Source organism: Schistocerca piceifrons, chromosome 4 (assembly GCF_021461385.2).
Source record: "Schistocerca piceifrons isolate TAMUIC-IGC-003096 chromosome 4, iqSchPice1.1, whole genome shotgun sequence".
NCBI classification, from domain to species: domain Eukaryota; kingdom Metazoa; phylum Arthropoda; class Insecta; order Orthoptera; family Acrididae; genus Schistocerca; species Schistocerca piceifrons.
In genome coordinates this window covers 531,487,000-531,501,962 of record NC_060141.1, presented here as the reverse complement: position 1 = coordinate 531,501,962, position 14,963 = coordinate 531,487,000, and positions in this window count along the sequence as shown.

The following is a 14,963-nucleotide window of genomic DNA, read 5'->3' as shown; positions in this document are numbered from 1 at the left end:
GATTCAGTCCCAGACAATTCTGTGCCCCAAAAGAAAATTTTCAGAAATTTCTTCCCTTAGTTAAGGTCTATGTTTGATAGCACAAATGCTCTCTACCTGTATTAGTCTGTTTTTATGTCCTCCTTGCTTCGTTCATGATGGGTTATTTTGCTTCCGAAGTATCTACTTCATCTACTTCTTGATGACCACTTTTGATGTTAATTTTTCCCACTACTCTCATTTCTGCTACTTCTCGTTACTTTGTTCATTTTCCGATTTACTCTCGACCAGTATTCTGTATTCACTAGATTGTTCATTCTACTCAACAGGTCTTGTAATTCTTCTTCACTTTCACCGAGGTTAGCAATGTCATCAGCGAATCTTATCAGTGATATCCTCTCTGTCTGAATTTTTATCGAACCCGTGAACCTTGCATGTATCCTCACCATTGCTTCTCTGATGTATAGATTGAACAGTATGGACGAAAGGCTGCATCCCTGTTTTTCACCCTTTTTAATCCGAGCGCATTGTCCTTGGTTATCCAGTCTTATTTTCCCCTATGCATCAAAAGCATCCAGACACCCCCAAAAACATACCTCTTTCTTGTTAGGTGCATTGTGCTGCCACCTACTGACGGGTACTCCATATCAGCGACCTCAATAGTCATTAGACATCGCGAGAGAGCAGGCCGAGGTGCTCCGCGGAACTCAGGGATTCCGAACGTGGTCAGGTGATTGGGTGTGACTTCTGTCAGACGTCTGTACGCAAGACTTCAACACTTCTAAACATCCCTAGATCCGATGTGATAGTGAAGTAGAAACGTGAAGGGACATGTACAGCAGGCTGAGTTGGCATCCCTTCGCTCCCAGCTTCAGGCAGTGTTGGCTTCGGTCACACAGCTTGAGGCTGTTGCCAATGGGCATCACTGTGGGGGTCCGGATGGGGGTTTGTCGGGGACGGCCAGCTCGTCCCACGCATCCCCTGATCGGACTACGACTGTGGTTGCCCGGAATACTGCCCGCATTGAGGCTGATCCCTCACCTGTGGTAGAGTGGGAGGTCGTTACAAGGTGTGGCAGGGGGCGAAAGACATTCCGGAGGGCTGAACGGAAAGCCTCTCCAGTTTGTCTGACGAACCGGTTTCAGGCTCTGTCTCAGGCTGATACTGATCTTCGGCCTGACATGGCTGCTTGTCCTGTTCCAGAGGTTGCCCCTCAGTCTGCAAGATCCGGGCAGTCGCAGAGGGTGGGCTTACTGGTAGTTGGGAGCTCCAACGTCAGGCGCGTAATGGGGCCCCTTAGGGAAATGGCAGCAAGAGAAGGGAAGAAAACCAATGTGCACTCCGTGTGCATACCGGGGGGAGTCATTCCAGATGTGGAAAGGGTCCTTCCGGATGCCATGAAGGGTACAGGGTGCACCCATCTGCAGGTGGTCGCTCATGTCGGCACCAATGATGTGTGTCGCTATGGATCGGAGGAAATCCTCTCTGGCTTCCGGCGGCTATCTGATTTGGTGAAGACTGCCAGTCTCGCTAGCGGAATGAAAGCAGAGCTCACCATCTGCAGCATCGTCGACAGGACTGACTGCGGACCTTTGGTACAGAGCTGAGTGGAGGGTCTGAATCAGAGGCTGAGACGGTTCTGCGACCGTGTGGGCTGCAGATTCCTCGACTTGCGCCATAGGGTGGTGGGGTTTCGGGTTCCGCTGGATAGGTCAGGAGTCCACTACACGCAACAAGCGGCTACACGGGTAGCAGGGGTTGTGTGGCGTGGGCTGGGCGGTTTTTTAGGTTAGATGGCCTTGGGCAAGTACAGAAAGGGCAACAGCCTCAACGGGTGCGGGGCAAAGTCAGGACATGCGGGGACCAAGCAGCAATCGATATTGTAATTGTCAACTGTCGAAGCTGCGTTGGTAAAGTACCGGAACTTCAAGCGCTGATAGAAAGCAGCGAAGCTGAAATCGTTATAGGTACAGAAAGCTGGCTTAAGCCAGAGATAAATTCTGCCGAAATTTTTACAAAGGTACAGACGGTGTTTAGAAAGGATAGATTGCATGCAACCGGTGGTGGAGTGTTCGTCGCTGTTAGTAGTAGTTTATCCTGTAGTGAAGTAGAAGTGGATAGTTCCTGTGAATTATTATGGGTGGAGGTTACACTAAACAACCGAACTAGGTTAATAATTGGCTCCTTTTACCGACCTCCCGACTCAGCAGCATTAGTGGCAGAACAACTGAGAGAAAATTTGGAATACATTTCACATAAATTTTCTCAGCATGTTATAGTCTTAGGTGGAGATTTCAATTTACCAGATATAGACTGGGACACTCAGATGTTTAGGACGGGTGGTAGGGACAGAGCATCGAGTGACATTTTACTGAGTGCACTATCCGAAAATTACCTCGAGCAATTAAACAGAGAACCGACTCGTGGAGATAACATCTTGGACCTACTGATAACAAACAGACCCGAACTTTTCGACTCTGTATGTACAGAACAGGGAATCAGTGATCATAAGGCCGTTGCAGCATCCCTGAATATGGAAGTTAATAGGAATTTAAAAAAAGGGAGGAAGGTTTATCTGTTTAGCAAGAGTAATAGCAGGCAGATTTCAGACTACCTAACAGATCAAAACGAAAATTTCTGTTCCGACACTGACAATGTTGAGTGTTTATGGAAAAAGTTCAAGGCAATCGTAAAATGCGTTTTAGACAGGTACGTGCCGAGTAAAACTGTGAGGGACGGGAAAAATCCACCGTGGTACAACAACAAAGTTAGGAAACTACTGCGAAAGCAAAGAGAGCTCCACTCCAAGTTTAAACGCAGCCAAAACCTCTCAGACAAACAGAAGCTAAACGATGTCAAAGTTAACGTAAGGAGGGCTATGCGTGAAGCGTTCATTGAATTCGAAACTAAAATTCTATGTACCGACTTGACAGAAAATCCTAGGAAGTTCTGGTCTTACGTTAAATCAGTAAGTGGCTCGAAACAGCATATCCAGACACTACGGGATGATGATGGCATTGAAACAGAGGATGACACGCGTAAAGCTGAAATACTAAACACCTTTTTCCAAAGCTGTTTCACAGAGGAAGACCGCACTGCAGTTCCTTCTCTAAATCCTCGCACAAACGAAAAAATGGCTGACATCGAAATAAGTGTCCAAGGAATAGAAAAGCAACTGGAATCACTCAATAGAGGAAAGTCCACTGGACCTGACGGGATACCAATTCGATTCTACACAGAGTACGCGAAAGAACTTGCCCCCCTTCTAACAGCCGTGTACCGCAAGTCTCTAGAGGAACGGAGGGTTCCAAATGATTGGAAAAGAGCACAGATAGTCCCAGTCTTCAAGAAGGGTCGTCGAGCAGATGCGCAAAACTATACACCTATATCTCTTACGTCGATCTCTTGTAGAATTTTAGAACATGTTTTTTGCTCGCGTATCATGTCATTTCTGGAATCCCAGAATCTACTATGTAGGAATCAACATGGATTCCGGAAACAGCGATCGTGTGAGACCCAACTCGCCTTATTTGTTCATGAGACCCAGAAAATATTAGATAAAGGCTCCCAGGTAGATGCTATTTTTCTTGACTTCCGGAAGGCGTTCGATGCAGTTCCGCACTGTCGCCTGATAATCAAAGTAAGAGCCTACGGAATATCAGACCAGCTGTGTGGCTGGATTGAAGAGATTTTAGCAAACAGAACACAGCATGTTGTTATCAATGGAGAGACGTCTACAGACGTTAAAGTAACCTCTGGCGTGCCACAGGGGAGTGTTATGGGACCAATGCTTTTCACAATATATATAAATGACTTAGTAGATAGTGTCGGAAGTTCCATGCGGCTTTTCGCGGATGATGCTGTAGTATACAGAGAAGTTGCTGCATTAGAAAATTGTAGCGAAATACAGGAAGATCTGCAGCGGATAGGCACTTGGTGCAGGGAGTGGCAACTGACCCTTAACATAGACAAATGTAATGTATTGCGAATACATAGAAAGAAGGATCCTTTATTGTATGATTATATGATAGCGGAACAAACACTGGTAGCAGTTACTTCTGTAAAATATCTGGGAGTATGCGTACGGAACGATTTGAAGTGGAATGATCATATAAAATTAATTGTTGGTAAGGCGGGTACCAGGTTGAGATTCATTGGGAGAGTGCTTAGAAAATGTAGTCCATCAACAAAGGAGGTGGCTTACAAAACACTCGTTCGACCTATACTTGAGTATTGCTCATCAGTGTGGGATCCGTACCAGGTCGGGTTGACGGAGGAGATAGAGAAGATCCAAAGAAGAGCGGCGCGTTTCGTCACCGGGTTATTTGGTAACCGTGATAGCGTTACGGAGATGTTTAATAAACTCAAGTGGCAGACTCTGCAAGAGAGGCGCTCTGCATCGCGGTGTAGCTTGCTCGCCAGGTTTCGAGAGGGTGCGTTTCTGGATGAGGTATCGAATATATTGCTTCCCCCTACTTATACCTCCTGAGGAGATCACGAATGTAAAATTAGAGAGATTAGAGCGCGCACGGAGGCTTTCAGACAGTCGTTCTTCCCGCGAACCATACGCGACTGGAACAGGAAAGGGAGGTAATGACAGTGGCACGTAAAGTGCCCTCCGCCACACACCGTTGGGTGGCTTGCGGAGTATCAATGTAGATGTAGATGTAGATGTACAGCACAAGAGCGTACAGGCCGACCTCGTCTGTTGACTGACAGAGGCCGATGACAGTTGAAGAGGTGTAATAGGCAGACATGTATACAGACCATCACAGAAGAATTCCACACTGCAACAGGATCCACTGTAAGTACTAAGACAGTTAAGCGCGATGTGAGATAACTTGGATTTCATGGTCGAGCGGCTGCTCATAAGCCACACATCACGCCGGCTAATGCCAAACGACGCCTCGTGTGGTGTAGAAAAGTTAAACATTGGACAATTGAACAGTGGAAAAACGTCGTGTGGAGCTACGAATCACGGTACACAATGTGGCGATCCGATGGCAGGGTGTGCGTATGTCGAATGCCGGTGAACGTCATCTTCCAGTGAGTGTAGTGCCAACTGTAAAATTTGAAGGCGGTGGTGTTATAGTGTGGTCGCGTTTTTCATGGAGGGGTGTTGCACCCCTTGTTGTTTTGTGTGGCACTATGACAGCACAGGGCTACATGATGTTTTAAGCACCTTCTTGATTCCCACTGTTGAACAGCAATTAGGGGGTGGCGATTGTATCTTTCAACACGATCGAGCACCTGTTCATAATGCACGCCCTGTGACGGAGTGGTTACACGACAATAACATTCCTGTAATGGACTGGCCTGCACAGAGTCCTGACCTGAATCCTATAGAACACCTTTGGGATGTTTCTGAATGCCAACTTCGTGCTAGTCCTTACCATCCGACTTCGATTCCTCTCCTCAGTGCTGCACTCCGTGAATAATGGGCTGCCATTCGCCAAGAAACCTTCCAGTACCTGATTGAACGTACGCTTGCGTCAGTGGACGCTGTCTTCAAGGCTAAGGGTGGGGCAAAACCGTATCAAATTCCGGTATTACAGATGGAGGGCGCCACGAACTTTTAAGTCATTTTCAGCCAGGTGTCAGGATATTTTTGACCACGTAGTGTACGTACTATATACTACCTCTCTTTCTGTACAGCTTATTCGAAGTTACCTCAGAACTGCGAATTCTTGCACCATTTTACACTGTCTACCGCTTTTTCTAGGTGACAAATCCTTATGAGCGCGTCCTGATTTTTTAAAATCTTGCTTCCATTATCAGCCGCAACGACAGAATTGCCAGTCTCGTGCTTTTGTCTTTCGTAGAGCGAAACTGGTCGTCATCTGCCAGATCCTCATTTTTCTTCTCCGTTCCTCTGTAAAATATTTTTTTCGACAGCTTGGATGCATGAGCTGTTTAAGTTGATTGTACGATAGTTCTGGCACTTATCGCCCCTTGGTATTTTCGGAATTGTGCGAATGATTTTCCGAAAGTCCGATGCCACGTTGGCAGTCTCGCATCTTCGACACACCAACTACAGTAGTTTGTTTGGCTGGCACTTCCGCGAATGATTTTAGGCCCTACGATCGAATTCTAGAGCGCTCTAAATTCTGACTCTAATACTGGAGCCCCTATGTCTTCCTCATCGACTCCAGTTTTATTCTACCACATCGCCAGAGATGTCTTCCCCTTCATAGAGACCTTCAGTCTACCCTTTCTCACCATTTTCCCTCCCCTCTGTATGGAATTCTGACTGCACTCCTAATGTTACCACCGTTGCTTTTAATTTCACCGATCGACATATATGGATATCCCAAGAAACATTGCACCGTTCTTCTTAACAACACAGGCACTGCAATATCGTAAGTATATTTGTGTAGCGCATATTCCGTCTTAGGTAGCCGCGACTTTAGGTCTCACAGCAAACAGACGTTGGGATGGCCATTAATCTTCTGCAGGAAATAGTAACACCCTGCTCGGTGGGCAACTTGGCAGTTCCTATCTCCCCAATGGAGCATTCGTTGCGTCGATTCTCGAGTGCAGTATTTACCTCACTTTCTGGATCTGTGCATTGATCTGCTATTCTACGAGGCGTGTTTTTTAAGTAAGAACCGTTTTGAAATTTTAAAAAAAACGTGCTAAGATATCTCAATTTGGGATTAGCCGAGCGGGTTAGGGCGCTGCAGTCATGAACTGTGCGGCTGGTCCCGGCGGAGGTTCGAGTCCTCCCTCGGGCATGGGTGTGTGTGTTTGTCCTTAGGATAATTTAGGTTAAGTAGTGTGTAAGCTTAGGGACTGATGAACTTAGCAGTTAAGTCCCATAAGGTTTCACACACACACATTTTTATCTCAATAATCTGCACACTGACTCCGAAACAGTACGATTCTTCCTTGTTTACGTTGTGTACTGAGTGTTTAAGATCCCTCCGATAAATACGTGTCCCACCGACTGTGAAGTACGGGTTGTTGTAATATTTCTTAGTGCTAAAGGCCTAAAAGCGATCGATATTCATCGTGAGGTCTGTGCAGTTTACGGAGAAAACATTATGAGTGATGGAATGGTAAGAAAGTGGGTGCGAGCATTTAAAGATGGCTCCACAAATGTGCATGATGAACAACGGAGTGGACGGCCCTCGTTTGTTAATGAAAGTTTGGTGCAGGAGGTGGACAATAAGGTGAGAGAAAACAGACGCTTTACGATTTCCTCTTTGCGGGATGACTTTCCTAATGTTTCTCGTAGTGTTTTGCATGGCATTGTGACCGAGCACTTGAATTACCGAAATTTTTGCGCACGTTGGGTACCGAAAATGTTGACGGATATACACAAAACCAAATGTTTAGACAGTGCATTGACTTCCCTTTAGCGGACCGGCCGGAATGGCCGAGAGGTTCTAGGCGCTACAGTCTGGATCCGCGCGACCGCTGCGGTCGCAGGTTCGAATCCTGCCTCGGGCATGGAGGTGTGTGATATCCTTAGGTTAGTCAGGTTTAAGTAGTTCTAGGGGAGTGATGACCTCAGAAGTTAAGTCCCATAGTGCTCAGAGCCATTTGAACCTTGAGCGGAACCACAACGACGGTGATGATTTCTTAAGCCTAATTGTTACGCGCGATGAAATATGGGTGGCCTACGTCACACCAGAATCAAAGCAACAGTCTATGGAAGTTGAACAAGGGCATCGTTTTGCTGCAAGACAATGCCCGTTCACATGTGGCGAATCAGACCAAAGATCTCATCGCATCTTTTCGTTGGGAAACTCTAGATCATCCTCAGTATAGCCCGATCTTGCACCCAGTGACTACCATCTCTTCCTGCACTTGAAGAAACACCTGGGCGGTCAGCGTCTTCAAGACGATGACTAAGTCAAAAAAGTGGTGATGCAGTGGTTAACAAGTCAGGCGGCAGACTTCTGTGAGGAGGGTATTCAAAAACTGGTCCACTGTTATGACAAGTGCCTCAATATTGACGGAAATTATGTAGAAAAGTAGATTAAGGTACAGGCTTTCATGTAAAAATAAAATTATTGAGATATCTTAGCACATCTTTTTTTTTTCAAAACGCTACTTACTTAAAAAACACGCCTCGTACTTCTTTGCCTGCTGCTGTGTAAGACCGTCTTGATTGGCTCATAGGTTCAAATTTGGCTCAAGTTACTTGTGGTAGCAACGTTCACTCTCTATAGCATTCCCGGCCATGTACTTGCACTTAGCACCCACTTTGTGGTTCGATGAAGATATGCACCTAATTATTGTCAGTCTGCGATGCAAAACATTCTGTTCCCTTTGTTAAGGCTACTTCTCAGCCCTGCAAAAACTGTACAACTGAATCCCTATAATTTAAGTGTAAGCATCAATCTGTGTCAGCTCCAACGAGGTCTTGCGCTTATTCGTAAGTCAATTTTGGACAAAACGATCTCTTGTTCAGTTTATCTTAATACTGCCACGTTGATTGCGCTTTAACTTCTGTTCTGAAACTTTATTTCACTTTTTCATTGCTTTCTCGAAGTTCAAACTGAACGAGGACCTATAATTCTGCCCCATGTCCCACTGAACACAAATGCATTTTAGTCGTATATCCCCTCAAACTTGTATGAAACGAGTAGGCTAAACAAATTTCACACCGGTTCTTTCCTCATACATCGTAAAAAAGGCAACAATAATGTAATAAGGCAACTGACCCGTCTCTTGGAATCAGTCAGTTACTCGTTTTAATCACGTAATTGTAGGTCGGTTCCTGTATTAAATATTTTGTAACATGCTGATACACAAAGAGGAACACATTCCGCGTACCAACCTCTATTTTCGCTCTTGTGCGTACTCCACATGTCTTGATTTGTCTTTTCTTCGATGTGCATGTGGAAAAATCTCGGGTTACATCCGAGGTGGGCGTCCAACTGTTATCCCTTGTCATAAAGAGGAGATGGCCAATTTGCCCTTTAGACGAATTATGTATTCCTAACTGATATCTTCGCCCCTGTATTTTTTGTACAAGACGTGTGCACTTAACCTTGCAATGTCCAATAAATGGCAAAAAATGTTCTGGTAATAGTTTTACAGTTTGCTCCTAGACATTAGGCAACTTTGCAACCGAGAAGCATTCCTATCAGCGCCTCCCGTATTCTTCTTGTAATCCATGACGAAACTTAGCCTTCGCACGATGCTATTCTTTGAATTTATTTCTTGAAATCTGTCATCAATCGTCATGGAATGGAAGATGCTGACTACCACAACGTCCCTCTTGTCCTCACGTTTCATCAACAACAACTTGTTTCAGTACACCGTTACAAATTCACCCTTTTTCAGCATTTTCCGTCAAGTGAAGGAATTCGTTTCTGTTTTGTCGCATTGTGCTGACTGACAGCATGGGTGGTCTCAATCGTGAATTAGGACGGGTGTACCTCCTGTCGAGGTAAAAAAAAGTTCTGTGGATGCAGTTCGGGTACAATCCTTTAGAATTTTCGTGAAAAAGTCAGAATCAAACCTTAACAAGTGTCTCACTTTGACATTCAATTTAATTACCTATCTCTCTAACACAATAGTTGCACAGAGTAGTAAAACGGTTACAGATTAGTTGAATCACAAGTTTTTACTGTCGCTGGACGCAGTATAAAAATGGTTCAAATGGCTCTGAGCACTATGGGACTTAACAACTGTGGTCATCAGTCCCCTAGAACTTAGAACTACTTAAACCTAACTAACCTAAGGGCATCACACACATCCATGCCCGAGGCAGGATTCGAACCTGCGACCGTAGCAGTCGCGCGGTTCCGGACTGAGCGCCTAGAACCGCTGGACCACCGCGGCCGGCGGACGCAGTATATCCGATGGCCCAGCTACGTAATTGCTTTGGGCCGCTTTTTCATTTCCATTTCGACGCTGCCGTTCCTCTCGAATTCGCTCTGTACTGGAATTTTTAGCCATTTTGGATTCCTATTCACACGAGCTTTAGTCTCACTTGCAATTTCTATCATTCCGAGCATATCTGAGAGTCGCGTGAGACGACCACTTTGATTATTTTATTATTTTCAGTGTAATACCGATTTGCAACTTTTAGCACAAAAAGTGCTCCACAGGCTCTTCACAGTGTTCTAACAAAACAAGTTTCCACGGTACCTAACTTTAAATAATTCCTAACAATTAAACGCGTGTGCCTACACTGTCACTGACAAAACGTATACCAGCGCGACAAACACCTAAACTCACATAAACATGGGCTCAGCCTTTTTTTATGCATTATTAGTCTCGTAGTTATTGCCCGACCATGACATAGACGTTTTACGTCAGTTCAGTAACCTTCTGCAGTCAGATCATGAGCAAATTCCAAAACAATTCGAGAAGTTATTTTGTCGTCAAGTTAAAGACTGCTATGATTTGTGACCTTGCCAGTAAAAACAATGTAAAACATTATAAATGGCTGAGAATTGATAACCGTGATTGTCAACAATAGTGGAGATCGGATACCGATCTAAGTCTAGGTCATCACCTATTCCTCAAGGGCAAGTGCGTGTGGTAAATTCAAGGTCAACGTAACCTGGTACATATTACATGTCAAGATAACCCCCTCCATCATTACGTATCTACTGCGGGCATACTGGCTAATTTTCAATGTCACCCTCCCCTCTTTGTTCTAGGCTATTACGAAGACTTACACATAGTGGGGAAATAAAGTTTCACCCTCCTCCTTCTCTTTCTACGTCAATAGGATAACTTATAAATGGCAAGGAAAGCGTCTCGCGTTCCCTGCACCACTTCAGTCCGTTCTCTCATGTGGTGTGAGCAGTAGAAATCAGCCACTCCCTCCATACAGAATAAGAATATGCAGTTAAGTGTTGTCCTCCCTCCATTCGTTTATGCAACTGTATGACAGGGTGTCACCTTATTTAAAAACAGTGACAAATATTGTATTAAATACCAAAATTAGTTGCCGGCTGGAGTGGCTGAGCGGTTCTAGGCGCTACAGTCTGGAACCGAATCCTGCCTTGGGCATGGATGTGTGTGATGTCCTTAGGTTATTTAGGTTTAAGTAGTTCTACGTTCTAGGGGACTGATGACCTCAGATGTTAAGTCCCACAGTACTCAGAGCCATTTGAACCATTTGAACAAAAATTAGTTATCCAAAATGGTTGCCTTACAGTTTATTATGTTAAGTAATACAATAAGGAGTGGTGTAATGGCGATTTCATATAATCATTCCGACGTATGACACTGATATTGACAAATCAAGGATAATTTGTTGCATTTTGTCACCAATTTTCCTCCACTTTTCAAGGTTGTCAACAAAAGGTACTTATATTTATGAGACTCTAATATTCAGCAATTGTCACAGTGTGATTATTTAACAAATACAGCAATATCCCACATTAAATAACTAGCACAGTGCGATAGTTTTACAAATACACATATTTCCGACGTTAAACACAGTGTGGTATTTTAAAGAACAGACGATATCCCACCTTAAGCAACAAGCACGCTGCCACAAATACGCTCTTGCTGCATACCTAGCCCATGTTTTCATACGACAAATTTATCCCTTTTATGGGGTTAAAACAATGACGTCACTATCGAGCTGCCTTAGAGATGTCTCATATTATAACATTACAGTAGGCTCGTAAATAACAGCGGGAAATCAGAGTAGGAACGTTTCTACAGACAAGACATCTTCAAAAATTACACTTTAAACAATTTTCAGCATACATGCTGCTGGCACCGCCACTGGCGATACCATAAGAATAAGATGGGCATTCACTTTAGTTCAAACAAACTAAAAATGTGCTGTGGAGTCATCACACGTGTAATCGTCTCTGTGGCTATGTGCAATTATCCAGATAGCAAGCAAAGGCTGAACTGCCGCTATCTTGCGTAAGTGGTAACAGTGTCCAGCCACGATATCTACTAACCACCAGAGAGAGAGAGAAATATAGCTACGGATAAGAATATCTTCACCATATTTTGGGAGCTTTCAGGGAAACTGGCGAACTTTTTTAGGACATACAGTGTCTGATTGGTATTCACAGCAAAAAACGTAATCAGTTATACTTTAAACCATGAAGTAAATACATAAATTTTAATATGTACGTAAATTTTAATATGTAAGTGTTTATAAAATACTACGTGAATCATGTGATGCGTAATATAGGACAGACAGGGAGGAAATGTTTTACGCACTTTTATATTGGACTGACAAACGTATATATGAAATGGTCATCGAAAAGGCTTTCGAGGTGCTACATATGGAGGAGAAAGGAAGGACATTTGACCTACTTGAAGAACTTGAAACAGCAATTCAGGGAGTTGAGTTCGATAACGTTATTAATGTACAACCGGACGAGTGTGCTATTGCTCTGTTCAATGGGTTTTTAGACTTGTGTTAAAAATGCCATCACTACAGTGTATCTAAGCTCTCTGTCATAGGTAACTATTGGTATGTTGTCTCTTCCTGTCTCTTGCAATATTTGTGGAGTGCTTTGAAATGGGTGGTGCCTCACTGTAGTTCGTTGGAGACGTACACATGTTCACTGAACCAGCCAATACATGCATAAACAGATGATGGAATGTGTACTTCATGTGACTGGTGTTTACTGCTATATGTGGTGAATGGGTGGTAACATGGATAAGTGGAGCAAGGAATATGGTGTTGCCATGTTTAGAGTAAGACATTGACTTTGTTTCCAAATACACTGAAGAGCCAAAGGAGCTGGTACAAATGATTAATATCGTGTAGGGCCCCCGCGAGCAAGCAGCAGTGACACAACACGACATGACATGGACTCGACTAATGTCTGAAGTAGTGCTGGAGGAAACTGACGCCATGAACCCTTCAGAGCTGTCCATAAATCCGTAGAAATACGAGGAGCTGGAGATGATATCTTCTGAACAGCACTCTGCAAGGCATCCCAGATATGCTCAATGATGTTCATGTCTGGGGAGTTTGGTGGCCAGCGGAAGTATTCAGACACATAAGGGTGTTTCTGGAGCCACTCAGTAGCAATTCTGGACGTGTGTGGTGTCACATTGTTCTGCTGGAATTGCCCAAGTCCATCGAAATGCACACTGGACACGAATTGATGCAGGTAATTAGACAGAATGCTAACGTACGTGCTACTTGCCACATCCGTAACAATATGTCCCATACCACTCCACTCCAACTGCACACGCCCCCGCAATTACAGAGTCTCCATGCAAGGTCCATGGATTTAAGAGGTCGTCTGCATACCCGTACACGTCCATCCGCTCGATACAGTTTGAAACGAGACTCGTCATACCAAGTAACACGTTTCCAGTCATCAACAATCCAATGTAGGGGTTGACGGGCCCAGGCGAGAAGTAAAAATTTGTTTCGTGCAGTCATCAACGGTACACGAGTTGGCCTTCGCCTCCGAAGGCCTATATCAGTTATGTTTCGTTCCCAGAATGAGACTTTCACTCTGCAGCGGAGTGTGGGCTGATATGAAACTTCCTGGCAAATTAAAGTAACGCTCCACGAATCTCACATCAGTAAGAAAACTATTCGGGGGAAGGGAGAGCATTTCAGCAATTTTCCTTCCTATATTCTTACGTACAGAACTAGAATTTCTAGCACTTTAGCAAACGAATGGATGCTTACCAGTGTGGACCACCGCAATCTTACTGTGTTATATGTATGCACGGTAAGTTTTTTGAGTTGAGAAAACGAAATATCTCAGAAACTACACATTGGGTTACAAAACAGAAAAATGTGTTCACTATTTTTAAAAATACCATCTGGGGAAACCAATGTTGATCGCTGTCCCACCCGCAGAGGGTGGGGTCGGGGCAACTTCGGAATCTTAAATATGTGTATCACATTCTTGTTAGATTCGGATTCTTCAGCAAGAAATACATAGCTTTTGTATGTAACACTTTTTTGTTGTCCAGCAGATTGCGCTGTTATCTATAAATTCCACAACTGAGTTCCACAATGGTTTTATCTTGATAAAAGTACACTGATCAAAAAAGGAAGAACAGGGCTTACTGTGAAAAAGACATGTTGAAGGCGTGTTCTCTCACCTCTCACCAGTGGGATTTTGAGGTGTGTCCTCTCACTGACGGGATTCTTATTTGTAAAAACTGTTTCACAGGAAGTGTCCACTCACCTCTCAGCAACAGGGTCCTTGTTTGTAATAATCATGTCGCAGAAAGTGCTCAAAAATGTAGCATTTACGCACCCACTCATGGAATGATTCGACACAACTGCGAAACGTATATGTAATCTGCTGGCATGCATTGGTGATACGCTGAATCATGTTATCCCATATTGTTGTCATTTTGTTATAAACTTAACGCTTCAAGTAAAATCTCGGGATCTAGCTGTCGAAGACACTAGACTGACTCTTCCGATCCACTGATCATTGTACGCGCAATCTGATACTTCCCGTGTTATTAGAGATTAACGCTCTGGACAACAACCATTTTGAAACCAAACTGTTCGTCGCTAGCCCGAGGGATGGTCTGAAAGCAATATGGGATGACTGTCCTTCAAGAATGTTCGATATATATCAGCAATGAAATGCCATCGATAAGGAATGGACTGATGAGTTGGGCACCAGTTCTTCCAAACCAAAGTTCCACATTCCACGGATGCACTTATTTAGTTTCGCGATACCAAGGTGGGTTCCCACATTCCAATAATGTATGTTGCGTTGATTAATCATACCGTAGTTCTGATGGTTGACTCGCCAAATAACAATACTTGAGCCAGGAAACTGGGATCTCTCTGTATTTGCTGAAGTGACCACTGGCAAAATGTTAATCAGTTCTGGAAATCATTGAGTGCAAGTTCCTGATGGAGAGAAATATGAAACGGATTATATTTTCTACGTTTGAAAATTCGGCAAACAATAGTCTAATTCTTAGTTCACGACTCAGCTGCAGACTGCTAATGTGCGAGTTATGATTCACTGTAGCTAACATCCGAATTTCATTATTCTCTCCTGTAACTATTCTTTATCGGTTCATTTTTCATGGCTGTTTGG